Genomic DNA, 27,924 nt, shown 5'->3' with positions numbered 1-27,924 from the left:
AACTTGAATAAGCGTTATGAGACGTCCGCCCCGAACAAATAGAACGAACAATCACGAACAAAATAAGAGAAAAAAGTCAGTAGAGCCATTGCCTTGAAAACTAAGATCTCAGGTTATAGTGCCGTTCAGGCACACAAAAAAGCGGTAGAGCACTTCACCACAAAAGGCCATGATCCCTAGTTCGAGTCTCGGTCCGACAAACAGTATTAATTTGACAGGAAGTTTCACATCAGCGCGCACTCCGCTATAGAGTGAAAAATTCGTTCTGGAAACATCCCTCAGGTTGCGGGTAAACTATGTCTAAGCAATATCCTTTCTTCCTGGAGTGCTAGTTCTGCAAGGTTCGCAGGAGAGCTGCTGTGAAGTTTGGAAGATAGGAGACAAGGTACTGGCGGAAGTAAAGCTGTGACGACGGGGCGTGAGTCGTGCTTGGGTAGCTCAGACGGTTGAACACATGCCCACGAAAGGCAAAGGTCCTAAGTTTGTCGCGGTCTGTGACACAATTTTAATCTTTCAGGAAGTGTCGTATGAGAGCACACTCCAATGCAGAGTGAAAATGTCATTCTAAGGACTACGAGTTCTACACGGATGCAGCGCTACGTCAAACAAATGGAAGTCAAGGAAAAGTTAATGTTGTTGCGATTCATTGTTTATTATTGCAATAATTGTATGTTTTAGTTCTTAAGGTACGACTACATCTATTTTACATAATCAGCAATTGTGGAAGTTTCCAAATACATTTTAATATTAAGTATATATCAAGTTTTACTAAGGAATACTAACGTTGGAATCAGTGGTTTCAATTGAAACGACTGTACTTTGAGTTATTTTAGATTTTGAGATTACTGAATAACTTTATAAATTGATAATCTTGTTTTATTTTTAAATTAATGCGATGTTTACGTGCAGTAAGAAGATACATGTGTGCTTGTGGTACTCTAACGGCAAACAAATGAAATCTTCTAGTTTTACCAAGAGACAGCGTTCTACAAAGGGGTTGAAGCTCAGGATTTTGAATTGGTAATGGGGTTGTGTGCTTGAAGTGAAAGAACTACCCCTGGGTCACACTAATGTCTAATGTGAGCTCATCTACCGAAACAGAACACGTGAACAAAAAAGAAAATAATGCGAGCATACTTACCGTCAATTGTACAAAAATTGTCAAAAACTATAAAAACATGGGATTCGTTGACAAAGAAGACATTTTGAAGGTAACAAATGCCATTGCCTGAAAAAGCAGATAATGATGGAGTAGAATATTCTGGCGCCTCCGTTGATGGCAGTGCAGTGAAGAGTTTCGCTTTATATAAGCTTTCCAATAAGCTGCACCAGGTTGTCACTGAAGTGTTTCAAGCGTGAGGTAGCTGCAGGCCTTCCTGTGGAATACGAGTCACCCTCCCTGGGGAGGAGGTAGTTTAATAGTCCAGTAAGTCCTACCTCTCAAAGGCAGAGTGCACAGATAATGCGGCACACAAGCCTGGGAAGAGAATTTCTAAACTTTGTGCCTATCACAGCAGCAGACAAAATCTCAAACGACCAAGATGAAAGTAGGATTGTGTGTGATGCGTGGAAGAGAGTCGTTTGAACTGTATCGTAAGTAGTTCTTTAGCTTGTGAGAACTAAACGTGAAGCACTGAAAGGTCCTTTTATAAGTTTGAAATGAGTGATCGTCATAAAATTAATTGTTACGGATTCTGTTTTTGTTACTGTATTCTGTCACAAAAACAGAATCAATTCTGTTTATTTTGTGATAATTCTTCTGCTTTACACATAGCTGTAGTGATTACAAATCATTTGTAATAAATAAAAAGGTTGCAATTTATATATACAGTTCTACTGAAATTGAGGTCGATACAGTGGTTTCACAACGAAACCACGTTTGTGCCCTAATGACAGGTTAAAATATAAAACAAACGTTATATTCCACTTAAGCTGGTGTAGCTCTGTAAGTAAATTATAATTTCAACTCAGCCAAATGAAGCATTTCCACTGATACACGGCCATGTTCTTATAGTCCCTGCCCACTACAATTGTAATTGACGATGTCGTTGCATCAAGAGGAGAGTCTGCTGTGAAGCCCCATGTTCAACAGTGTATACTGATCAGTGTGCTCCGAAACACTTGTGCCTGCTCCAATATCGTTCGTCGCATCTTCCTCAGACTGTCTATAACTCTTTACAGAGCGGGAAAAGCCCCTATTTCCAAATCATGTGATGAGGCGTGGACGTACAAGACATTGTCGTCTATTCGTTGTTTCAACGTTTCCCAAACACTTTCCATACATGCTAAAGACAGTAGTTCACGAAGAGCCAATCGGAATAAAATCTTCTCGGTTTTCAAGCCATAAATATTAACAAAATTCTCAAGCTTGGCTACCTCCGCCATCGCCATTGACTGCCAAGGCTGTTCCTTTTTTCTTCACTGTTCGATTTGGATGGGGGAAGGGTGGTCAGCGGCGCAAGAAAACCGATCGTCAGCCAATGTAAAATAGAAAAGTAAACTAATGAAAAAAGAAAAAAAAAACAAAAAGCATATACACAGAATTTAAAACTTTTTAAAGGCGAAAAATAAAATTCAGGTTTTGAGGTGAACGATAGTTGATTTTCCAATGGTAGTTAAAAACAGTAATGATAACGCTTTCCTCTCACTAAAAACTAGAAGGATCTGCCATTATACAAGGAATCACTTGTTGAAGGGAAAGAGGCTGGTGAAGAGGGTAGGAATATGGTGGTGTAAGAATGGAGGACTGGTGGATTGCAGCCTTGGGGTAGGAGTGACTGTTGGGGTAGAAGACGGGGTGGGGTAGAGGGGAATGTGGTGATACTAATATGAGTTGGGAGAAGATGGGTGGGAAAAGAAAGGCAGACGGGGAGAAAAGGGTGTAAGGAAATGTGGGGAGGGAGAAGAAGCTCTCCTAAGATGGAATAAGTGGGGTGAACCTATGACAGGTAGGATGCGTCGGAGTTCATGACCTGGGTGCGGCAAGTAGTTGAAGCATCATTGGGAAAGCATACGGAGGTTGTTGCAGTGGAGGGCTGATGGGATGTGTTGGTAAAGGCGTGACAGTATATGAGGACTGGAAAGTAGAGGGGAAACGATAGTATTATTGAAGGCGACTTTGCGGATGGTGGAGACTGTTCATTCAGTGAGAGTGAGGAGAGGCAGGAACGTGATTGGAGGGGGGGGGGGGGGGGGAGAATTACCCTCGTAGGGGAAAGTAAATGGATGCGGAAAGCGAGGTGAAGTGCATGGCGTTCGAGAATCGGGAGGGACTTACAGAACGTGGAACGGTGAATATCTGTGCAACATTTTCATAGCAAAGGATGGGACAGATTAGGGATTTATGCATATGAAGGACAGTGAAGAGATGTAGTCCCCATGCTCGGCCAATTAGTAGTTTCAGAAGTTTTAGTCTATTGTTGGCTTTCTGTTCTGTCGTTAGTTGCAGGTCGATGGTCAGTGCTTTCTACTGAATTTTTATTCGTGTTTGTACTGCAATTTTTCTCTGTGTTAAGTGCGGCAAAAATTGTATTTATCGTCAGAGTGGCTGGCATTCATAAATGAAAACGTACAATACAGCATTTTCTTAAAATGATCTTCTTACCATATACAACTGCTGTTTCCCAAACACGATATTGTAAACTGTAGTTACGGAATAAAATGGTGACGTTTTCGATGAAGTAAACCAAGTCTCTGAGAACGTAATCGAAACGAAAGGAACGACGAAGAAGAAATATAGGGTGCTTAATGTCGACGTATTTTATACTAGACTGAATAAGAAAAATAACGTGGTACTTTCCTCATTCTCCATTTACAACGTACAAAACAGAAACTGTATATTTCGAGAAAGCTGAAATAAAATAATATTTTGTAGATTCTGACTCGGAACCAATAATTTTTGTAAGATTATCGTACATATTTTTCCCTTCTCTCTCCACTTTGTTCCTACAGTTAGACATCTGCATTTTACCTGCATTCTCTCCGTTTATGAGATGTGAATAGGTGCAGGACAATGGTTACTTATTAAAGAATGCTTTTATCAGCGGCATACGGTTTTAGATGTCATTTCTAAATTTTATCGAAACTGTAGAACACAATCAATAGAAATAATTGAGAAAGTAAAAGTTAGAAAGTTTTCATCTCCACACACATTTTCGGCACCCACTGCCACTAACAAACAGCCCAAGCAAACCCATGAGGAGATAAGGTGGCAAGGAGAAAGGAAAGAAAAGAAGATAGTGTTGAATTACTGTAATTCTAAATTGTACTAATAGTGCAAGATCGAAGTAAGGAAAAACGTGAAGATGATAGAGAAGTGACAGGAACCATAGTGCGTTTAAATCGTAACAGGGAATAAGACAAGCCGCAGCAACTACGGAAGGACAGAAAGAAACTAGGAATGGACAACCTTCGCAAGAATCGATTAATCTAAAAAGCAGGAATTCTGATTTGAAACTTGTGGCACTCCATTAAGATTTCATGAAATAACACAGTCAACATCCAACTGCCGTGATCAGGAAAATCAAGAGATGTCGTTACTGTAACAGAAAGCAATACTACGAGAAAAAAATTTCAAGACCGTCAAGGGCTGCTCAGTAACACCAGGTTATAATACATGTACTTGCATACTAGAGTGCTGTGCTATTAGTGATTCAGTCGTGACGGTCATCGCCGATCAGAGGCGCTCAAGAGGTCTGTCTCTGCACACTGTTTCGACTCTTTAGGCAGTAATTGTTGTAAGGGTACAGACGAAGAGTGTACGCAATATTTATTCTAGGGTACATCCATGACCCACCAACGAGTAAGTACGCATGTTGAACAGCTTCAAGCATTTGAACGTGTTCGCACTGTCAGCAGGCGAGAAATAGAATGGACTTACTGACGGTCTGCTGATTACTTTTGGCACAACGTATTGGTGGTGTGTTAGTTGATTTCGACAGTGGTCTGTGCACTATGCTCAAACTTATAGAGCAGATTTTCGACGTGCGCGTAGTACACACGGATGCAAGGACGACGCCTTATGCGTGGAACGGTGGCCAGGGACGAAATTCGGGCACCTGTTGCACCTACTGTCTTATCAGTGGCCGTTGGAAACCGTCTGCTGGCGCCAGGAATAAGATAACGTGTTCCTCTGACCAGGATACCGCTGGCGCTACGGCACCAGCAGGAATGGCTTCTCTAGCGTCGTGAGAGAACAGATTGTAATGGAGCTCTACTTTATTCAGTGATGAGATTAGATTATTTCTTCATGTGAACGATGGACGTACACGAGTGTGGGATAGACCTTCTGAGATGCCTATTCCTCCGTGCATTCGACCCTGAATCACAGATCCCACTCCCAGGTCCATGGTGTGTGTGTGCGTGCGTGAATTTTCGGGTGGGGTGGGGGCGAGCGATCCAGTACAACTCACGGTCACATTTTCATATTTGGTGTTTCTGCAGGGTAAAGTAACCAGTGGCCGCCACATTGCACAGGCTTTTGTACCCGGGCTGCTGCCATTTCTTTGACTGAAAGGTGACGTGCTTTTTCAGCAGGATATGGCACGTCCGTATACTGCTGCTGCGACACTAGAAGCTCTTCATGGTATACAACAACAGCCCTGGACAGCAAGATCAGCAGATCTCACGCCAACTGAACACGTATGGGACATGATAAAGCAGGAACTTTCTCTTTATCCAGGAACTGAAAGAAACTTTACCGAGTTATAACAAAAGGCAAAAGCTAATATATACAGTCTACCAGACAGTCTATCGCAGGATGCCAATGGGCACCTTTATAATCGTCTTCATGCGAGAATACAGTGCTACGTTGTTGCCGCCAGAGGTGCTACTTTTTAGGCACCCTGTACTGTGAAGTGTGTGCTTCATTTGGTTTGAATTTGTTATCATATTGTACTACAGTGATGAACTCTCTGTCACCTAACCTTTAAAAAGAATTACCTTGTCCTTGAGGGTGTTCCATTGTAAGTAGGCTGTTTATGTTTTCTCTATGTAAGTAGGCTGTTTATGTTTTCTTATTGGCAACGTTACGTAGCGCTCAATATGAAAATCACTGGCTGTACTGTGTGCAGTCTGTGGCTAGTTTGCATTGTTGTCTGCCATTGTAGTGTTGGGCAGCGGCAGCTGGATGTGAACAGTGCGTAGCGTTGCGCAGTTGGAGGTGAGCCGCCAGCAGTGGTGGATGTGGGCAGAGAGATGGCGGAGTTTTGAAATTTGTCATGAACTGCTATATTTATATATGATGATATCAAGGTAAATACATTGTTTGTTCTCTATTAATATCTTTCATTTGCTAACTATCCCTATCAGTAGTTAGTGCCTTCCATAGTTTGAATCTTTTATTTAGCTGGCAGTAGTGGCGCTCGCTGTATTGCAGTAGCTTGAGCAGCGAAGATTTTTGTGAGGTAAGTGATTTGTGAAAGGTATAGTTTAATGTTAGTCAGGGCCATTCTTTTGTAGGGATTTTTGAAAGTCAGATTGCGTTGCGCTAAAAAAAAAAATATTGTGTATCAGTTTAAGGACAGTCATGTATAATTGTTCAAAGGGGACGTTTCATATGTCGACCCTTAGCCTAGGATACCTCACTGGAATCTTCTGATTTTTTCTTGTAGTTTGTGTAATTAGTGTAGCTATTGTTTATTGCAAGCGCGTAATTATAGAGAGAATTTCCTTTGTAGTTGTAGTTTTTCATTGTTGTACAGTAAAACAGTTGTGGCATGCATGTAGATTTGCACCAAGTATTTCGCAGCTGCGCTGGCAATTAAGTAGACATTATTTCCATTGCTATGTTATTTTATTTTGCTCTTCAAATTGCGCTTTTCTGTGTTATCGTGTGAAATACTGTGACAATAATGGCGTGTGAAAAACGTAATACTAGGCTCCAAAGTAAACTGAGAAATGACAGTGAAGACGAAAGCAGTGTGTTAGCGCCGCAGAGTAATGAATTAACTAATGTTCAAAGTAGTAATTTGGTAATTGCGCATAGGGAAATGGAGCGGGCGGCAAACAATGGTGTAGACAGTGAAACAGGTAGTGAACAGGGAAGCGTTATCGATCGATTGGTCGGCAACAGCTCGCCTCAGGAATCGGGAATGACAGAACACAATATTGCAAATACTGCAGACTCAGGTTTTGGGTTCCCACCGTTTTCTCAAATGAGTCAAGACACATTTTCCACTTGTCAAAATGTGAATGTTGCCGGTGCAACTCCACTGCCGAAAAGCACTGAGGAACATGTTTCAGACACCAGTGCATTGTTATTACAATTAATGCAACAAATGGGACAAAAGCTTGAAAAGTTAGACACAATGGAACAACATCAGAGACAAACACAGCAACAGTTAGACACAATGGAACAAAATCAGAGACAAACACAGGAAAAGCTTCAAAAGTTAGACACAGTGGAACAAAATCTTAAAAAGTTAGACTCATTGGAACAAACACTTGAACAAACACGTGAAGATTTAACTACTGAGTTACATAACATTGAATCGAAATGTCAAAAAGTCTGTAATGACGTAAAAACACAAATTTGTGAGCATTTTCAACCTATTTTTTCGCGGCATGAAAATGCATTACAGAATCACGAAGCAGCCATAAAAGAACTGCAAACCATTGTTCATGAAAAATCATGAGACCTTGTGGGCTAAAATTGACTCAGTTGCATCTACCGATTCGGTTAAGCAACTTGCAAAAACTCAGGAAAACTTAAAGGACAGAGTAGATTCGATTTCAACACAAATGGACACTCTGAAACTTGGTTCAGAAAAACACAGTGAGGAAATGTGTTCACTATCGGAGAAAGTAGCCGAACTTTCGGATCAGGTTACTAACTTATCTACAAAGGTAGATGATGATCTGAATGACACAAGACCTGTAGCCTTCACTGACACAGAAGAGTATGAACAAATTAGAAAATTCAAACAGAATCAAAATCAAATCAATACACAGTACAAAAGAGAAATCTGGGAAGTAAAAGATCAGCTGACACAGGTAATACAAGAACTACATATTTCAGAGGATACTCGCGCCCCAATACGGGAAGAGGGACACAGAAATACGGAACAGCCACAAAAGAATAACTCAGGGCACTTCGGAAATTATGAAAGAAATTGGCAAGGTACACCGAACTTTGAGATGGAACCACCGAAACTACGTAACAATGACCGATATGCGACTCGGCGACATGATGATTTTGACTATAAGCTGTTCATTACTACACGTAAATTCAAAACATTTAAGAATTCTGGCAACGACATTCATCCACAAGCATGGCTCCATCAATTCTCGCATTGTTTTCCTCCCAACTGGTCGTTAGAACACAGATTAGAATTTATGTGTGGCTACTTGGAGAATGAACCAGCTGTAAGAATGCGGTCGGTAATTCACGATTGCCACAGTGAAGGAGAGTTTTACCATGCCTTCCTCTCAGCATATTGGCGTCAAGCCACACAAGACCGAGTAAAACATAGCATCATAATGATGAAACGTTTCGAACAATCTGAATTTTCCAGTCTTATGAAATATTTTGAAGACATGTTGCATAAGAATCAGTATCTTTCAAACTCATACAGCCCCTCAGAACTCATCCGCATTTGCTTAATCAAACTGCCTGAACATTTACGACATATTATTTTGGCAGAACGTTGCAAAGACGACATTGAAGCATTTCAGGGACTCTTACAAGAATTAGAAATTGACACTGACAATCGCGGAACGCGAAACCAGGAACACAACAATTACAGGTCACATCTGTCGCAATTCCATGATGAAAGAAGTAATAACTTGACACGACAAGGCTATTCTCACAACACAAATCGTGACCAAAACAGACACCACCTGTATGACAACCACTGGCAGAGTAATAATAGTTACAGAGAAAGATCGCATTTCCGAAGTAGTGAATATGTTAGAGATTACCTTAGAAACGGACAATATGGGAACCAAAATAATTATTATCAAGGGAGACAGAATAACTTCAGACGCAACAGTTCAGCACGCAGTTACGATTCAGGGAGAAATTCTCCACCACATGACCGACAAGAAAGAAATTATGAAATCTACCGACATGACGACAGACGAGATAATCATAACGACAGACCTGAATTTCATCGGAACTGGCGGGATTCAAACAGAGCAGGGCACTTTCGACAACGTGAAATTGTAGAAGTTCGGTCTCCTATTCCCAATAACGGCGCGCGCCAACAAAGAGACAGACAATGACTCGCACAGCAGGCAGCCGCGTGCGCCAGCTGGCTCAGAGAAAAATAACATAGACGCTAACCTTGAGAAAAATTCCAGTATTCTTTACCAACGTATACCGCATGACAATTGCATTCAAGTTCAAACTCTGAGTATTATGAAGAGTAAAGGATTGCGCCACACTCCACATGTAAAACCGTTTATTGAAAGATAATCTGCTTTTTAATTTTTTCTTTGCCATAAAACTTTTCAATTGACGCTACTAGTATGCTTTGTCAGACTTAAGAATCTGTTAACATGTAACAATGTTTGAAGTGAAATATCCAGTCAAGAACCAAGAGAACTTATTTAAACAGAAATTACGAATGCATTGTTATAATGAACACACGACACAGTGTTGTTAGTTGTACATTCTTGCTTGTTAGTTGCACGATTACGTAACGACTATCAGGCTTACATACTTAGGACACATACTGGTACTGCTAATGAGATTTTAATGCAACATTTTGGTTTAGTTGAAAATACATTCTGGGTTTAAAGTACTTTCTGTGAGATACCAGAGGACACAGTGGTTAGTTTATGTGACAGCTACACGATGTTATCACAATGCTACTAATGAGTGACAATTTACAATGTTGCTTTTGCAGTGTATCTGTTTTATATCTGCACAGTTTTCTGAATTCTTCTAGGAAGAAAAACATGTTTTAGTAGTAACTTTTGTGGTATAGCAACAATGAGACAGCCTTTTTCGTGGCATAACAATACGTTACTGTACAGTACTTTCTTCATCACGCCAATAAGCATAATAACTACGATATCTATACGCAAAGCATTTCACTTTTGTTTATCATGTGGTAAGTACATTGACTTCTGCAGAAGTTAGCTTTCGGAGGACGATAACTACAACACTTCCACAGAGATTATGTTGCGACAAGATGCACAGTTTAGCGCTACAGTACACGCATTTGAGTGATTAATCTTATACTTAAAACACTTATTTTTAATGATTTTTTTAATTACAAAGAAAGTTTTCCGTGACACATTTCATTCCATTGCTGTAATTTGTAACACCTGGGAGTATAATTACATTTATCCTCAGGGGGGTACATGCTTACTTTGTGTACCATGTGTGTGGCAACCACAAGGAACCCTAGCTAATATGGTATTTGCCTATACAACTTTACACATCGGTACCATATTTCTCTAACACACAAATTACACAGCTATCTGATCATTTAACTGAGAGATAAACATGTTTTTTACTACGTCAGTGACACATGTTTACGTAATTACACCGTTGGATAACTTCACACTTACGAAATTGTATTTTGTCTGTACTGTGTGAACTCTTCATATTTTTTCGGAATCATTGTGATACTATGAGAGCTTTGAATGATGTATTTGGTAAGGGAGCATGATTTTAAAGTACATTTGAGGCAGATGACACTTTTGACATGAGCAGAGAATTTTTTTTTATTATTGGAGGAAGCTACGACGATTTTGAGATTTGAATGAGGTGTTATGATGTTATTTTTACGACGACGATGTGTATTATGCTGTTGCGGTATGTTTATGATCAGTAAGCTGATGCTATATGAGGAGTTTGATTATGCTACGTATTTCTTATGATGAAATACTGAAGAAGTGTTGACGAATAAGGTAAGCAATAATGAGTAGTGATTAGGGACTCTGATTTGTGAAAAAGGTTGTTGGAAACCAAGAATCGTACTTTAAGAGTTAAGAAATGTGTGTATATGCGTCAATGTATCACAATGCTGGCGAAAATTTTTTGGACGCTGTTATATTTATAGGATTTTGTTTCTACACATTTGTAACACAAATTCTCGACGTGTGAAATTTTTTATATGAGACTGTCACTGTAGCGAAAATTGCTGTCGTAAATATTTCCGTAAGAAAGTTAAGTGACCACCTGCACGTAATGCGTCGCGGGCACCCACCTGGGCGACGGCCGCCCGAAAAAAAAAAAGCCATTAGCCTTTCAGAGGCGCAGGTGGAGAAAAAAAAAAGGAGAGACCATTAACCTGGCTATTGACATTCCTTTGTGGAAAGCATCGCAAATAAGACACGCTCATTACTTGGATACATATGATTATATTGTGGAGTGCCTACTTTCTGCTACTTACTGAAATGCTTATAAACTGATGGGAAATATTCTTACATCTGCACACCTGATTATGACAAGCGTCTTTCTATGAGAGTTGAGAGAATATCTACTAACTTATGAAATGTCTCATGACTACTGAATGATATTTTTATGCTTTGCTTTTCATAGTTGCTTATTTCATTTGATATCTGGTTTCCACCTGTGTTGCAGCATTGCTTTTATAAAATGAAATGCATTTGCTAATGTGAACACTTTCTGTCAACAGATCTATTAAATAATTATTTTATGATCCACATTCTTTAAAAAAGGAGCACTTGGAAAGTAAAGAACAATAAGAAGGAACTAGTAACAGCAACACACAATTTTCTTTTCAAGTACATGGTAATATTTCTTTTTACAATCAGTTGTTGTGGTGCACCACTTTAATTACTTAGACATTAAGATGTGATTATACATTTCCCTTATCTGCATTGTTATCCTTAGTGTACTATTTTTTCTGCTTGAGCTATGTCATGTTTAGATACAAGCTGCTGTTTGCCAGGCGTAGTGTTACTGAATTTGACTTTGTGTTACTCTGCTAAGCCAATTTTACTACTCATTTATTTTTCTTGTTGCTGCACATTGGCTCATATTAGTTGTAATGTTGCATTGCTTGGTAATTTAGATTTACTGTAGCTTGCTTTGCAATTTTCCATTTTTCTGGTCATTGTTGTTTGTATTACTTATTTTGTGCTGCTGCATTGCCTCGTTCCTTAGTTTAGCATCTGAGCTCAGTAGATTTAAGTTAGCTTAAGAGGGGGTAGCCTCTAAGAGAATGAGTTTCGATGAATTGGAAGAAATGCATTGAGAAGTTATACGAAAAAAAAGTACAGAAAACAGGTTTAGGTAGAATTTTCTTGGAAATAAATGTTGAGGTAAGAAATGTGTGAACATATAAATACAGAAAGCATGCTTAGATAGAATTTCTTTTGGTGGAAACAAAGGATGAAATAAGAGGAAAGATATATGAAGTTTTGGGTTGGACTGCAGTACCACATGTTACACTGAAAACGAACCCTGTCCTTTCCTATTGGTGTTATCCCACTATGTGTTTGTGTACCCTTGTGTATTTGTTTTCTTCCTGTCTCTGTGTAATTTCATAGAATTTTTTTCTTCTTTTAATATTAAGCTACATTCACTAAGATGAGGAATACTGTTATCCTCGAATATAATTGGCATTAATAATATGTTATTTACTTTGTAAAGATGTTAGATATTATTAATTCTGTTCTGTTTAATGCTCATGTGTGAAGTTGATGTTTCGAAAGTTACTCTGATCTTTTATGTATGTACTCATGTCATAATTCCTGTAACACTGATGTATATGTTATTTCGATTCTTTTGTAAAGCCCATATTACTACAAATGTTATCTGTACTATTATGTTCTTTAATGATGTATTTGTACCTTTGTAATTGTATTCTTATGTTATTAAATTGTAATTGTCACCAGTTCATGATATTATTAACCTGTTAGTTACATTTCACTGCACACGTTTCTGTTGGTCATAGTATATGGACAATATGTGAGAAGTAGGGACTGTTAGTGTTTGCACGTGTGTTAATAATTCAGCAAGGGACTGGATAACAGCATTGCTGGTTCTAAGGACAATTTCAAAAACTTTGCGAGTGCACAAGTGGTGGTTTATGGACTTGCTATATCATCCGCAAGACTCTTCAATGGTGATTGTGCACCTGCACAGTCACAACAGATGGCTGCTGGCTATCTCTACAAGGACTACAGTGGGTCTGCATCTTTGATGACCCACCAGTACCATTATCTCTACAAGGATTACAGTGGGTCTGCATCTATGATGACCCACCAACGCCATTATTTCTACAAGGACTACAGTGGGTCTGCACCTCTGGTGGCCCACCAATACCACAATCTCTACCAGGACTCCAGTGGGTCTGCTCTGTGATGACCTACCTACCAGTATTCGTCAAAACTTCGAATGACTCTGCTGTGGGTTTACACCATTGTGGCCCATTACCTGTCAGCATGTCAAGAGTCAGCACTGCCTTTCCATTGGAAGGAAAACACTACTTCTTCAAGACTGCATGGAAATCCACTGTGTGCAATTCGTTTTACTAATGAGACTTTGTGAAAAAAAACCTGTAATTACTATTATGATGATCAGGACTATCTTTATGGACTGTGAGAAAATTTTAGCTTTTGACCAACATTGTATCAATAAGTGTGTGCATTTGATTTCTTTGTTATTGTAATTATGAAAAATTTTATCAAATCATTATTGGCCACTGCCCAAAAAAAAATTTGTAAAATTTTTTGTGGGGAGCATGGGGCTATGTAAGTAGGCTGTTTATGTTTTCTCTATGTAAGTAGGCTGTTTATGTTTTCTTATTGGCAACATTACGTAGCGCTCAATATGAAAATCACTGGCTGTGCTGTGTGCAGTCTGTGGCTAGTTTGCATTGTTGTCTGCCATTGTAGTGTTGGGCAGCGGCAGCTGGATGTGAACAGCGCGTAGCGTTGCGCAGTTGGAGGTGAGCCGCCAGCAGTGGTGGATGTGGGGAGAGAGATGGCGGAGTTTTGAAATTTGTCATGAACTGCTATATTTATATATGATGATATCAAGGTAAATACATTGTTTGTTCTCTATTAATATCTTTCATTTGCTAACTATCCCTATCAATAGTTAGTGCCTTCCATAGTTTGAATCTTTTATTTAGCTGGCAGTAGTGGCGCTCGCTGTATTGCAGTAGCTTGAGCAGCGAAGATTTTTGTGAGGTAAGTGATTTGTGAAAGGTATAGTTTAATGTTAGTCAGGGCCATTCTTTTGTAGGGATTTTTGAAAGTCAGATTGCGTTGCGCTAAAAAAAAAAATATTGTGTATCAGTTTAAGCACAGTCATGTATAAATTGTTCAAAGGGGACGTTTCACCATCTTCTTCCGGCAGTGAATTATGTAATAAAATGTTGTAAGGAAAAATGTAAAAAGTGACCGCGAAAAAATAAAATTGTAATCTATTTTATGTAATAATAAAAAAATTCAGTTTTGTTTAATAGTAACCCTCACCAGTGCCCGGGCGAGGCTGGTTAATGCAACTAGTGATGTGTAACTCATTTTTCATAAACACTGCAAAGTGAAATATAAAGACAATTTCTAATGACGTCAAATTGTTATAAAGGTTTGACGGAAAAGATGCATGATGTAAATACATAACATAAACATTGCAATGAGGCGTAATTCCCGTTTTAGTAGCGTAAGTTGTTGCGCAGTTATTCAAGAACTCTGCAGTTACGTTTAAGAAATGTAAAGGAATCACCGTTCCTTACGTGCGCACCAAGACTAAGCGTGTCTATGGAATGACACTGTTGAGAGCATTTGCCCTATAGCCAATTAGGCTTCTTTTTATGGTCTGTTGGCTGTCGCTCCCGTACACCACACGTTTCTCTCCGCTCGCTGCTAGAAATGACGCCCTTTGCTTCCGCCTCGACGTTCGCTCTCCTACTCTCGGAATCGCATAGAAAGAAGTGACTATTCCTAGCGCAAAGGAAGCGCGCCCGTACCCAGCTTCGGATATTGGATAAGGTAGAAGACGCAGCGCTGCTCTTTGTACTACCATAGAAGTGCTGTCGCCTCCATCAAGCACTTCTTAAAAAGCAGTATGTTGGATGTAGAACATCCTACAATTTGGCATTCTGCCTGCCATATGCATATCGTCGTGAAATCACCAACGTCGTTCGTTCGTCTGGGGTCATTTATATTAGTGTGTCCAATTCAAGATGTCTGAGTATCTCCACCTCGTTCTGTGATTAACAGCATCATCCGTCTGCCAGACCACAATCATATTGCGATGAGGCAAAGGTTCTTTCTCACTCGTTGCCCGACAGTAATATTTCCGTAACAAAGAAGTTATTTGTCTGAATAATCTACATGTTATTTATCGGAATAGGACACACAACAACAAGCAACTTATTTAGTGTTTCTGTTTTATTAGATTCTCTATTTTGTTAGCGTTTATCCCGTCGATTGGAGTTCGATAAATTCATAATTTATTTTAATTTTGCTGCCGTGTGCCTTTCAGTCAGTTAACCTAAGGTAAGGTAGTCTTGTGCGTCATTTCTTCTTGAATCATTTAAATTTTATTCTGTGTTTCATCGTATTACAACTCTCAATCATATTTTCGAAGGCTGAAGTTGGGGACCAACCCAGCATTTGCCTAAGCGTGAATGGAAAACTTCCTAAAAAACTAACTCATACTGACCAATGCAAAAGACCAAATGTGGCATGCGATTTCGATACGAGTTTGGCTTATCTCTTTGCTTCACGAGTTAGCTATACGAGCAAACGTGTTATTTTTTCCCTCCCATTCCTACTTACTCAGTCTTCTTCGTTAATGTGCAAAAAGTGTTGCAACTGGTTTTCAAAAAGATGTTTTCAGTCCTGTTTGTGTGTGAAGTGGGCCAACATATCGCACTTAAAGTTTAATTTGCCCTATACTGAAGAAAACTTCACAAGTTACTGCAACATTACAACTATGATTTCGCATGGCTATTACGTAACAGACTCCCAGAGGTTTATGTAGTATTTAAACGTTGTCGCATACATAGTAAAAAAACTGAATGCATTTGTTAGTGTACAGTCTTGCCCTAACACGGAATAAGAGTGCGCTTCTGTAGAGGTAGAGCTGCATATAATTATTAAAAATGGGAGAAAACAGCACCATTAATTTAGTAGTTTTTCTGCATACAATACTTGTCAACACAAAATGTGAGTTAATGAACAATTCTGAGATTTATGGACAAGACAGAATAAACAACTTAAAAGCCGGAGAAATATTTTTGAGTCAGGGAAAATGTTATACCACATAGGTCACAATGGAATGTCTCAACATTCACAGTAGCAGGGTTCATGCTGCCAGTCCTCGCGCTTTTATAACTGAATTTAGTCTTGCGTTGGAGGATTAGTGCACTTCTGCACTTCTCATTACAGCCTCGACACTAAAAAGTATGTAACTTTTCCGTCGACATATTTTACTTTCATGCTGTCTTCTTTGTTCCTATCGTTGAACGCAGTCGTCTGATGCACTACATTTTCATATGTAGCTGTGGACCATTATTCTGCGAGGTGCATACTAGCCTCGCACCCGCTGCTTCGCTTGCGTTGATTGTGTGGTCTGCACAGACTTTTTTCTCTTTTTCCCGAATTTTTATGTTGATTACAAATTGAGGAACCTTCTAAACTAAAGAAGAAAGAGAAAAGGGGAGGGGGCACGAGGTGGGTTTAAACACGGTTCTAGGCGCTTCAGTCTGGAACCGCGCGACCGCCACGGTCGCAGGTTCGAATCCTGCCTCGGGCATGGATGTGTGTGATGTCCTTAGTTTAGTTAGGTTTAAGTAGTTCTAAGTTCTACGGGACTGATGACCTCAGCAGTTAAGTCCCATAGGGCTCAGAGCCATTTGAACCAGTCATTTAAACAAGGACGTTGCTTTCCAACTCTATGTCCACAGAACCACGACATCGTGGCCAATCAAACTCGCTCGATGTTGCAAATCTTGAGTTTGTACCGCTCACTGTTTCGATTTTGGTTCTTTTTTCACAGTTCAGTACAGCTTCTTCCTGTTGTCATGTTTGATCTGTGTTCAGTGTTTGGCGCGCTATCCGCTGGGCCATCTTATCTCTATATCTGATGGGTTGCGATGGGAAGTTTTCCTTGTCAGCATCGATAGACAGTAGAGCCAACGTAACTATAGCGCCGATCACGGCACATCATGAAACAACATACAGCAAACTTATAATCATAGAAGAAAGCGACACAGCTCTCCCTAGTCAATAAACAGACGTATAATGAAAGAAGAGCGAATTGAATGTTCATTACCTTCACGAGTAATGAATTAATGATTATTGGCCGGTGCGAACTCATCGACTCGTGGAACACGACCACAGCTATAAAGAAATGCTGTGTACAGCGCGATGTTGGTTACGAAGGTCACCGTCGATTGTCGCTGATTTAATCAGTACATTTGCCACAGTGTAGCAAATTACTTAGCTATTAAATTGTAGCTGGTAGCAGTCATACGACCCTCAATTTGATAAACAGAATATTTAGTCAATACTCCTCTGTTAAATTCACTTAAAAGGGCGCACAGATCAGTTTGGATGTAGGACCATCGACATTGAACACTCAACGCATGGAGAATGGTAATCTGGACTAATGAGCAACTGTACATATCAGCAAACACTAATGACAAATTGCAAAGTGGGAGGGAATATTATGGCTTAACTTTTCGTCCATGGTGATATCGTTTAAGACAGAACATGGGTGGGAAAGGAAATCGGCCTGTCCATTTCACAAAAAACATGCTGCCATTTCACTTTACTGATTTAGAATATCAACGGAAATTTTTCCCCAGCCAGATGAGAATTTGAACCTGCTCAGTATGTTGAAAATTGTAAGAGACGTGCCATTCAAATAGTATGGGTATCGTCCTGCAGAGTATTGTTACATTGGATATTACTGGGCCCATGATATCACACTAACCAGTTATTCTAACATGTGTATTCCATTGACAGCCTTTACTTTCAGCAACAAATGACGCTGAGCACTATGGGACTTAACATCTGAGGTCATCAGTCCCCTAGAACTTAGAACTACGTAAACCTAACTAACCTAAGGACATCACACATATCCATGCCCGAGGCAGGATTCGAACCTGCAACCGTAGAAGTATCGCGGTTCCGGACTGAAGCGCCTAGAACCGCACGGCCACCCCGGCCTGCCTTTCAGCAAAAAAATGATGTAGTCCATAGATCGTGATTTACGTCTTGAAGTTCTGAGGGATGTTCTACGGATATGTGGCTCCTCCCGTAACACGGGCTCAGTCTCACTGAGCTCTTCCACGACGCCATTGACTGAGATGTGTCATCTGCGACAACCTGCCTGCTGTGACTGATCAGAGGGATTCCTCCTCCAAACTGGAGATGAAAAACATTTCCAGTAGGATGTAGTTTCTGAGTAATAGGCGAAAATCTGAAAAAGTGCAAAAATTTCTTTGCTTTTTAGTCACAGAAAGTTCTCCCAAGGATTTTGAAGGTCGAAAACTTCGATTCAACACACACTCAACTACATGCACAAGAAAAGCAGTACAATATTCTATCTCGCTTTTTTTAAAGCAAAAAGTACCCCGTTACTGGACTAATAGACAATTTTCTCCTGTACTGTAATGTACTGAAGAAGCAAAAACTTTTAAAGTGGCTGGTCATAATGTTCCACGTTATCTGCGTTCTATAGTCATACCGAATGAAATCTACTATTAATTTTTCTAATGGTGTAACGAACAAAAACGTAAAGAGTATGTGGTACGGCTTCCAAAGTATCGGTTAATATTCAGGTACTGGTCGAACAAAGGCTTTGTGGCTACTTCCTATCTCGATGGAGTACGTTTATTGACCATGCTTCAAATGAACCTGTCTTGTGTCTGCCTTCCCTGCAAATTGGTTTTAGGTGGACGCTCAACTATGGATAGGTCTGTGCCCATATTCCTACTTATTTTATGTAAGAAACTGCTTCCACTGATTGTTCTGCAGCTATGTAATTGTACAATACTGGGTATTTTTCTTTATGTATAAACAGTAGGCTAGATTTGTTTATACTGAGGGTCAATTGCCATTCGTTGGACCAAGCGCCAATCGTCTGCAAGCCTTCTGGCATTTGTCTACAATCTTCTGGCGTTGTAACTTCTCAGCATAAAACAACATCTGTTGTGGGTTGGCAGGAGAGCCAACACCGGGTATGAGAGGAAGCCGAAAGGCACGCGTTTTAGCTCACGCAGGAACAGGACAAGGAAATTAGACTTAGAAAAACGGACGTAGCTGGTAGAATACTTAACTTTAATCCATTAATGATGAGCGTCGCTCTTGACTGTACATGACTCAGTATCAATAGTAACTGGTAATGGCGCCTTGCTAGGTCGTAGCAAATGACGTAGCTGAAGGCTATGCTAACTATCGTCTGGGCAAATAGCGTGTTTTGTCAGTGAACCATCGCTAGCAAAGTCGGTTGAACAACTGGGGCGAGTGCTAGGAAGTCTCCCTAGACCTGCCGTGTGGCGGCGCTCGGTCTGCAATCACTGATAGTGGCGACACGCGGGTCCGACGTATACTAACAGACCGCGGCCGATTTAAAGGCACACTTGCTAGTGTGGTGTCTGGCGGTGACACCACAACATCAAACGCGAAAAGCCTGATGCAACTTCCGATGTTGTCTACTACGCGATATATATACAGTATATTGTGACATTTAATGGACCTATGACACGCTAGGGGACGCCCGAAGTTTTCACACACTTATTGCGATATTTCGTACGCTCGCAACTTGTGGGTCGGGAGGCGATACGGAACAGTGTCCAGTGCCTTACGGAAGTAAAGGAACACGGAATCTGCCACGTTGTCGATATCTACCGCCTTATAGGTCTCGTGGACGAACAGAACAAGATGGATTTCTCCTGATCATTGTTTTTAGAACACATGTTAACTCCTAAAGAGGAGATTTACGGTCCTCGTAAATGGCGTAATAGACGAGCATAAAACATATTCCAAAATTCTTCGATTGACTGGCCTCAGAGATAGAGGCCTGTAGTTTTGTGCGTCTGTTCAGCGACCCGTCTTGGAAACGGCGATGACCTGTGCTTTATCCCAACCATCAGGCACCCTTCGCTTCTCCAGAGAACTAAGGCGCACAGCTCTGGGCGAGGAGTAAGTTCTCTTGCACACTCTATGTCGAATCGTATTTGTATTCCGTCATGTCCAGTGGCGTTGTCTTTCCTATCCCTTTGTCACTCATTTTGATACCACGCATTTTCTCGTCCGTGCTACAGTTCAAAGGAGGTACTACAGTGCGATCTGTTTTCGAAAAAGTAAACGATGAGTAGAAACTATTAGTAAAAAGAAAACTATTAGTATTTCGGCTTTTTTCGGTGATTTCCCACATTGAATGTCATACAATTACTTAGGACCGAGGTGTAAATTTTTTAGCAAATTTGTTAAAAAAAGTTATTCATATGTTAAGATTCCAACTTTGGGCAGAATGTCACAGGGATAGTTTATTTCTCGCGCTACCCAGTATCCACTGCGCAGTTTTGTTGAACATTCAACTTATTGGCAGTAGTGTAACGTTTCACATACATGCACACAGTTCGAAGTTTCTCTACACTACACACGAAGGGGTCTTGCAATATAAAAATTCTCAGAGCTGAATAATCAAACTATAAATATTAGCTGATGGCAGACCATTTTGCGTCCACTAAATCTAACCGTGACGAGTGTAACTAATTTGGCGAATAAACCCAAATATTATTACTGAACAACGTCCCTATTTAATGAATCAAACGTCAATTACATCTTCGGTTACAGCAGATAGAGCAGCAATACGCGTCCATTTCGAACTCTGTATAATTAATAAGCTGATTAACGAAATCTCAGAACAGAGGGAACTCTGTGCGGTTTAATTAGTACAACCAATTCGAAGGCCCATCCAACCGAGAGGGAGTGAGGAGAAAACATATTATGCTGCTGACTGTTTCGTACTCCATGTTTATTACAAATCGTTCATAATTTTCTCATTCTTCACAATTCGTTCCTTTCTCCATTTAAAGCTGTCTCTTTTACTGACAGCATGATTTTGACATTTCACTTTCTCTTTTGCATTATTAATCTCGTCATGCATGTTGGCTGCTGTGGAATGCGTGGCAGACTGTAATTATAGCTTAAAGCGTACATACTGATGAGAATTTAGCACTGTTCTTACTATCCATATACTGATATCTAGAGGCCGATATTGACTGACACATATGTACAGCTCCGTCGATAGTGATACGAATATACAACAGACAATCTCCCTCGTAGAAATGTTGCAGTCTTCAAGTAATTTGCCGAAGAGCAAAAACTCGCAAAATAATTCACGGTATTATTCCGTTTGAGATTCCTGTACATCGGTTCATGACTGACAATAAAAATTGTTTCTCGAAATTTGTACGAAATTTCTCTACGTTGAGAGTTAATTATAGAGATTTTGAATATTGTCGATTTCACGCACTCTTTAACGCAGGACTGGCACTCTTCTTGAAATATTACGAGAAACGTTATTATAATCATTACTTACGACCCACATTCTCAGGCCGATTTCCGCCGGTACCTCTTTCGTACCTCCCAAACTTCATTAAAGTCCTCCTGCACATCTTTCGGAGGCAACGCTCTTAAAGAATGAATATAGGAGAAAGACCTTAAATCTCCACATAAGCACACACTCCGCTGCAGGGATGAAAGCGCCATCTGGAAACAATCACCTAGGCAATGAATAAGCAGTTTCTCCGCTATATAATTTCTTCCTTGAGTGCTAGTCCCACAAGCTATGTAGGAGACCTTCTGTGAGGTCTGGCAGGTATGACAGCGGTAGCGGTAAAAGTGAAGATGTGTGGGCGGGTTGTGAGTCGTGCCTGGGTAGCTAAGACGGTAGAGCACTTGCCCACGAATGGCAAGGTTTCCAAGTTCAGGTCATGTCAAGCGCTCTAAGATCTGCCAGTAAGTTTCAGAATAGCGCACATGCTGCTGTAAAGCTGAATTCAGAAAGTAACGCTGTGGAATGTTCTCGAAAAGCGAACTAGTCTCATCCGATGAAAGTCACAGTTCCGTATAGTAACTTGGTTCCACTAGAAGAAAGAAACTGTTTCATTGTGACGAATATTTGTTTATTTGGGCCAAAGTTAGCAATGGCAGATGTAAGATAAAGATTGTAGGAAGTCTCCTACAATGTTGTATTAAAGGCAATAAATAATGTTTAACGTATAATGTGTTTTATTTATACGACCTTGAACCCCCAAAATACTTGATCTTGCTAAAAGCCGAGAAGCGTTTTTTCTTGGTGTTATAGCTCTCAGGGGCACTCTGGGGCGCACACACTGTCTCTGTGTACCTCTGCGAGGCTCAGTGACCTTGAGGATAGTGTTGTAAACGTGTTTTTTTCCTTTTTTTATTGGTCGCGCCTATAAGGCGGTGAGCGGTCTTAGGCTGAGCGGTGTACTCGGCGCTCTAGTTTTACATTCGTCGCGAAACACTAAAATTACTTTCGGTAATTTCCAAAAAACGAAAATTTAATCTGTGTGAATGAATAATACTGGATCACAAGGTACCCACTGGCCGCCGTATCATCCTCTGCCAACGGCATCGTTGGATGTGGTATGTAGTATGAAGTTAGCACTTGGCCCTTCTGGGAATTTTCGGCTTCCTGAAGTTTCCGTTTTCAAGGACCTTCTTATTTGGCCTTGCGAGGCTGCTTGCACCAGGGAAAAATTCCTGATGTCGAACTAAGGTGCTCCACGTGGTAATCATGGACATGCCTGCCATATTTTCTGTTACAATACTGATACACAAACGGAAAAGACATTATGTCACGATGCAGGATTTCGTGTGCATCTGATAGTGATTTACAGCAATATTAGTTTCAAATTGATATCACAAAAAAGACGTCTGGTTGCGTATTTGTATTAGAGAAGTATTTTATTTTTCTGTTGGACCACATTGTACAATTGGTATTTGATGACAGATCAACTTATTTGCCATACATGCCCATGTATTACTGGTTTTTTTCGGTTTGAAGCCCTGACGTTTATCGCAAATGTTATTTCCCTATATTTTCTCGAGGCAGTTCTGGAGGAGAATGCCATATCCCACCCAAGATTCTCATTTCTGTTCTTGGAGCATCTCGCTAGCACACTGATCGCTCAGACTCGTAATCAAACAGGAGGACGGTTTTGAATTACTTCTGTCTCTTCCATTAATCTTACTTCGTGAAGAATAGAAACGCGTCTCCTTTGTGCGCTGTACATTCTCAGTTTCATCCCAATAAATCAAAACTGGATATTTGCCGTGTTATTCGCCGTCCCTAAAACTGACAAATATGGTCGTTTGTTGTCAAGTCGCTATGCGATCGTTTTCCTAAGCATTTAACCAACCTGATGCAGCCAAGGAGCATGCCATTAACAAAATATTCAATCACTAGTGGAATATTTTCCATACGCGGTCCACATTGGTTTACTTTTATACTTTTAACCTGGCAGCAAATAAACAGTCATTCACTGGCGACACTTTCCCAAATACAACTGTGTCATGAGAAAAGGATTCCTAAATGCTGTTCAACCAATACGAATGATAAGAGCGATCTCTCACATTTCTATGGACGACTCCTGAAGTAGCTTTATATCTGACGTCCATCAGTGAACTATGTCAATCAAAAGAAGCCTTCAGTCAGTCACACAGCTGAGAAACAGTGCGCAATGCGTTATGGTCTCGAATGCTTTCCAGATGTGTAGGGATCTCCCAACGGCCGGGCACTTAAATGGACTTCTGAAAGATAGTAAAATACGGGAAAATGGGTAATTTAGAATTATTCAGACAGTAGATAGAGCAGCTATTTTTTATGACCCAAGTCTGTCGATTTTGCTTATTTTGGTTAATCCGCCCTATGCTACTGATTCTGCTGTAATGAGACCTGCTGACTGATGTAATGAGTCTCAGTGACCCTACTTAACTGGTTACACAAATTGTGGAGACAATGAAGTCAATCATTGCAAATAAATATTGTGCAAGTAGCGAAGGTGTACAGAATGCTGTTTGAGACTAGCCAAACCCTGGCCACACTAGAAACATACTAAGCCAAAACGCTTTGTCAAAGCACCTTGAAAATCAGGATATACTGCTCTATGTGATCAAAAGTATCTGGAGACTTGGTCGAAAATGACTAATGACCTCAGATGTTAAGTCCCATAGTGCTCAGAACCATTTGAACCATTTTTAGCCTAACTGTCATAGTACTTGCAGTGGATCCAGATGCAGTCTGGATAGATGTCTGCCTATTACACATTACGACACTCTTCAACTGTCGGCTGTCTGTGTCAGTCAGGCGGGGTCGGGCTGTACACTGCTGTGCTTTACGTGTCCCTTCACGTTTACACTTCACTGTCACATCGGAAACAGTGGACCTAGGGATGTTTAGGGGTGTGGAAATCTCGCATACAGACGTATGACACAAGTGACACCTAATCACCTGACCATATTCTAAGTACGTGAGGTCCGCGGAGCGCCCCTTTCTGCTCTCTCACGATGTCTAATGACTACTGAGGTCACTGATGTGGAGTAATTGGCAATAGGTAGCAGCACAGTGCACCTAATATGAAAAACGTATGTTTTTGTATGTTTTTGGGGTTATCCGGATACTTTTGATCACATAGTGTATATTTTGGATACTTCATCAAGTTGGATGAAATTAATAGTAAGAATGAATGGCTGCAAAAGATTGGATTAGTTATATAGGCATAATTATGGCAGGTGCGTGGCGAGCATGAACGTTGTAGAATTAATGCTAAATAACTTCATGTCATGTACGGCGGTACCTAAATATGATGTAGCAACCACGTGCTCTGATCAGAGCTTGTAAACGATGGTGTGAATAAATTCTTTGGAAATGCACAAAACATCGACAATGGATCATAAAGAGCTTCTGAACGATCACCTCCGAATTATGTTCGGTGGACGACATGTGAGGAAAACATGCAGGTCAGTAAAGCACTGAAACTTGTCTTTCTTCAACAAAACACTTTCACATTCTCATCACAAATTTTAGAGCACTGTCCTCCTTAAATATAACACACTTAATCGCCCAGAGTGGGGTCAGCTGTATATGTTGCCCCAAAATATAAGAGTCAAGAGATGTTGCAGCGAATAACGCCACTAGACAAATCGGCATTTGTGTCCCATCGGTCAGTAATGATGGTGGGTAGTTAAGCTGGGAATTGGGATGAAAAGAGGTGCTGGGGAGGGTAGGGGGGAGGGGGAGCCCAGGGAGTCGCTCTGTGATCATTTTGGTAACTGGTCTCTTACGTAGTAACGGATAAAAATGTACCGGTTCATGCATCAAATTTTCTAAATATTGCTACGAAACAGACGGTAGCTAAGTTGAGATTAATTAATTAAAATGACGTTCCAGTTTAAGAATTAGATTAGAGCTGCTGATAAAACGTAATTTAGAAAATATTGTGAAATACAACATTTTAAAAAATGAAGGGTCAAACGTCTAAAGACCGCTGTGATATCATGTAAAGTGCCCAGTACGCGCGCTAGAAATAGACGAGATCAGACTCCGGAAAAGCTGCGATTAGAGAATTTCTCCAACCAACTCTGCGCTCACCACCAACTCAGCCTCAGCGAAGAGTGAATATCTACACAGGTGAATCTGTGTATAGGTTGTTGCGCGATGTAATCAGAGAATGGCCTTAATCTGCGTGGCCTGACCATTCTGTTGGTTCTTAGTAGAATACTGTAGATATTATGAAAGAAACTACACGACACTTACGTTATTTTCTACAATATTTATTTAACCGTTCTTCGGCTTCTACGGCATCATTACACACAAAAACGAACATGTGTGGCTGCGAATTTTGTGAGAAAGAGATTTTGAAACGGTTGCATCCAGAAACGCTAGTTCAAATGGCTCTGAGCACTATGGGACTTAACATCTATGGTCATCAGTCCCCTAGAACTTAGAACTACTTAAACCTAACTAACATAAGGACAGCACACAACACCCAGTCATCACGAGGCAGAGAAAATCCCTGACCCCGCCGGGAATCGAACCCGGGAACCCGGGCGTGGGAAGCGAGAACGCTACCGCACGACCACGAGATGCGGACAGAAACGCTAGTGATGGTCATCTTTGGTGGTCAGTTGAGATACTATCACGAAGCGTGTACTAAAATTCACATACACAAATACTCTTTTTCAGTAATTTTTTAAAACAATTATTTGAAAGCTTTTAAATGCCTAGGTCGTAAACACTATACATTTTGATAAGTTTTTTCGATTGTTCGCACGAGGTATTCTAACCTTATTGTATACGTTGACACATTGTCTTTAACATGATTGATATATGATTACTTTTTTATGTTACTTTACCATGATATATATATATATATATATATATATATATATATATATATATATATATACAGGGTGTCCCAGCTATCTTGTCCACCCAAAATATCTCTGGAACAATAATAGCTTTGGAAAACGACTTTCACCGGTGTCAATGTATTGCTGAGGACCATGAATTTAAATATTTGGAAATATTCTAAAACGAAAGCACCTATGTTTTTTAACACAAACTTTTTTTTTAAATGGACCTCCTATATTTTTTCTTCAGAAATCCATAGCATGACAAAGCACATACACAATGGCGTTGATTGCATCGCAATATTCCCTTTACATCCCGAGATATTGAGATGCGAAGTTGACGCTTGAAACACCCGACTTGCGCTGCTAGCGCACGTCCTGAGGCTCAGGCGTGAACCCCATGCTGCCCGTAATCGCGATGTGATTGACATGTGTAATCACACCTCCATACTTATCAAGAGGTCCGAAACGAATAATACGGTCTGCTGCCATCAACTCTCATAAGCACATAATGGTTTCCCTCCTGCACGTTTTACGTATCTACGTACAGAATATGAACCAGTACCGATCGATGTACACCCGTCAGGTTGTCTTATTTATCCTGCACACCCAAAATAAGGTTTATCTAATGCGTTATATGACCTATTGTGTCTGTCGCGCAGGGCCTGGCTCTACCTAGTCAAGTGTCCAACATAGTTCCCACTACTGCCACAGTTACCACTTCGCCTTGTTTATGATTTGCGACCCATGCAAACTCCTGTACTCGACCACCCACCGAGCATCCCATTTGTCGTTGCTTTGGCGTGCAGTACACCGCTTGCCAGTGTAGTCGTGCATCAGAGTAATCTAGTGACGGCACGGAGGTAGTACACATTGTGAATAAACGTTGTGTTGTGGAACTTATACTGTACAGTATAATGTACACACATGAAGATATGGTAGAAATGCTGCTGATGTATGGAGAATGTACGTTGATGGGAAATACTTTGAGATTGCTTGCTTGTTGATAGTACTGTTAGCGAACATTATGATTATTAAGTTAATATGTCTGTTTTCTACCCTACTCTACATACCTTTACTGTACCCCGTTGTAGGTGGACGAAATGCTGTTCAGGCAGAACGACCGTACAGAAGACGATTCCCTGACAAGCCATCGCCTTCGCGCCGGATGTTTGATCGTCTCACATCTCGTCTACGTGAACCGAGAAGCTTAAATCTAAGACCTCGACATCGTCCTAGAACACGCGCAGATGAACGTGCTGAAGTTTCTGTGCTCGCTACCATAGCTGTGAATTCTCAAATCAGCACACGTCAAATTGAACGTGAAGTTGGTGTGTCGAAATCAAGTGCACAGCGTATTCTTAAACGTCATAAATTTCATCCTTACCATGTTCATTTACACCAGGATCTTCATGGAAATGACTTCCGCAATAGGGTAACATTTTGTCGGTGGGCTCAGCAAAAACTTCTGACTAATCTAACTTTTTTTTTTTTTTTTTTTTTTTTTGCAGATGTTCTCTTTACCGACGAGGCTTCATTCTCCAACAAAAGAGGAATATGCATTATTGGTCCGCAGACAATCCAAAATGGCTC

The sequence above is a fragment of the Schistocerca piceifrons genome, chromosome 2, assembly GCF_021461385.2.
Source record: "Schistocerca piceifrons isolate TAMUIC-IGC-003096 chromosome 2, iqSchPice1.1, whole genome shotgun sequence".
Classification (NCBI taxonomy): Eukaryota; Metazoa; Arthropoda; class Insecta; order Orthoptera; family Acrididae; genus Schistocerca; species Schistocerca piceifrons.
This window is presented reverse-complemented; position numbering follows the sequence as displayed.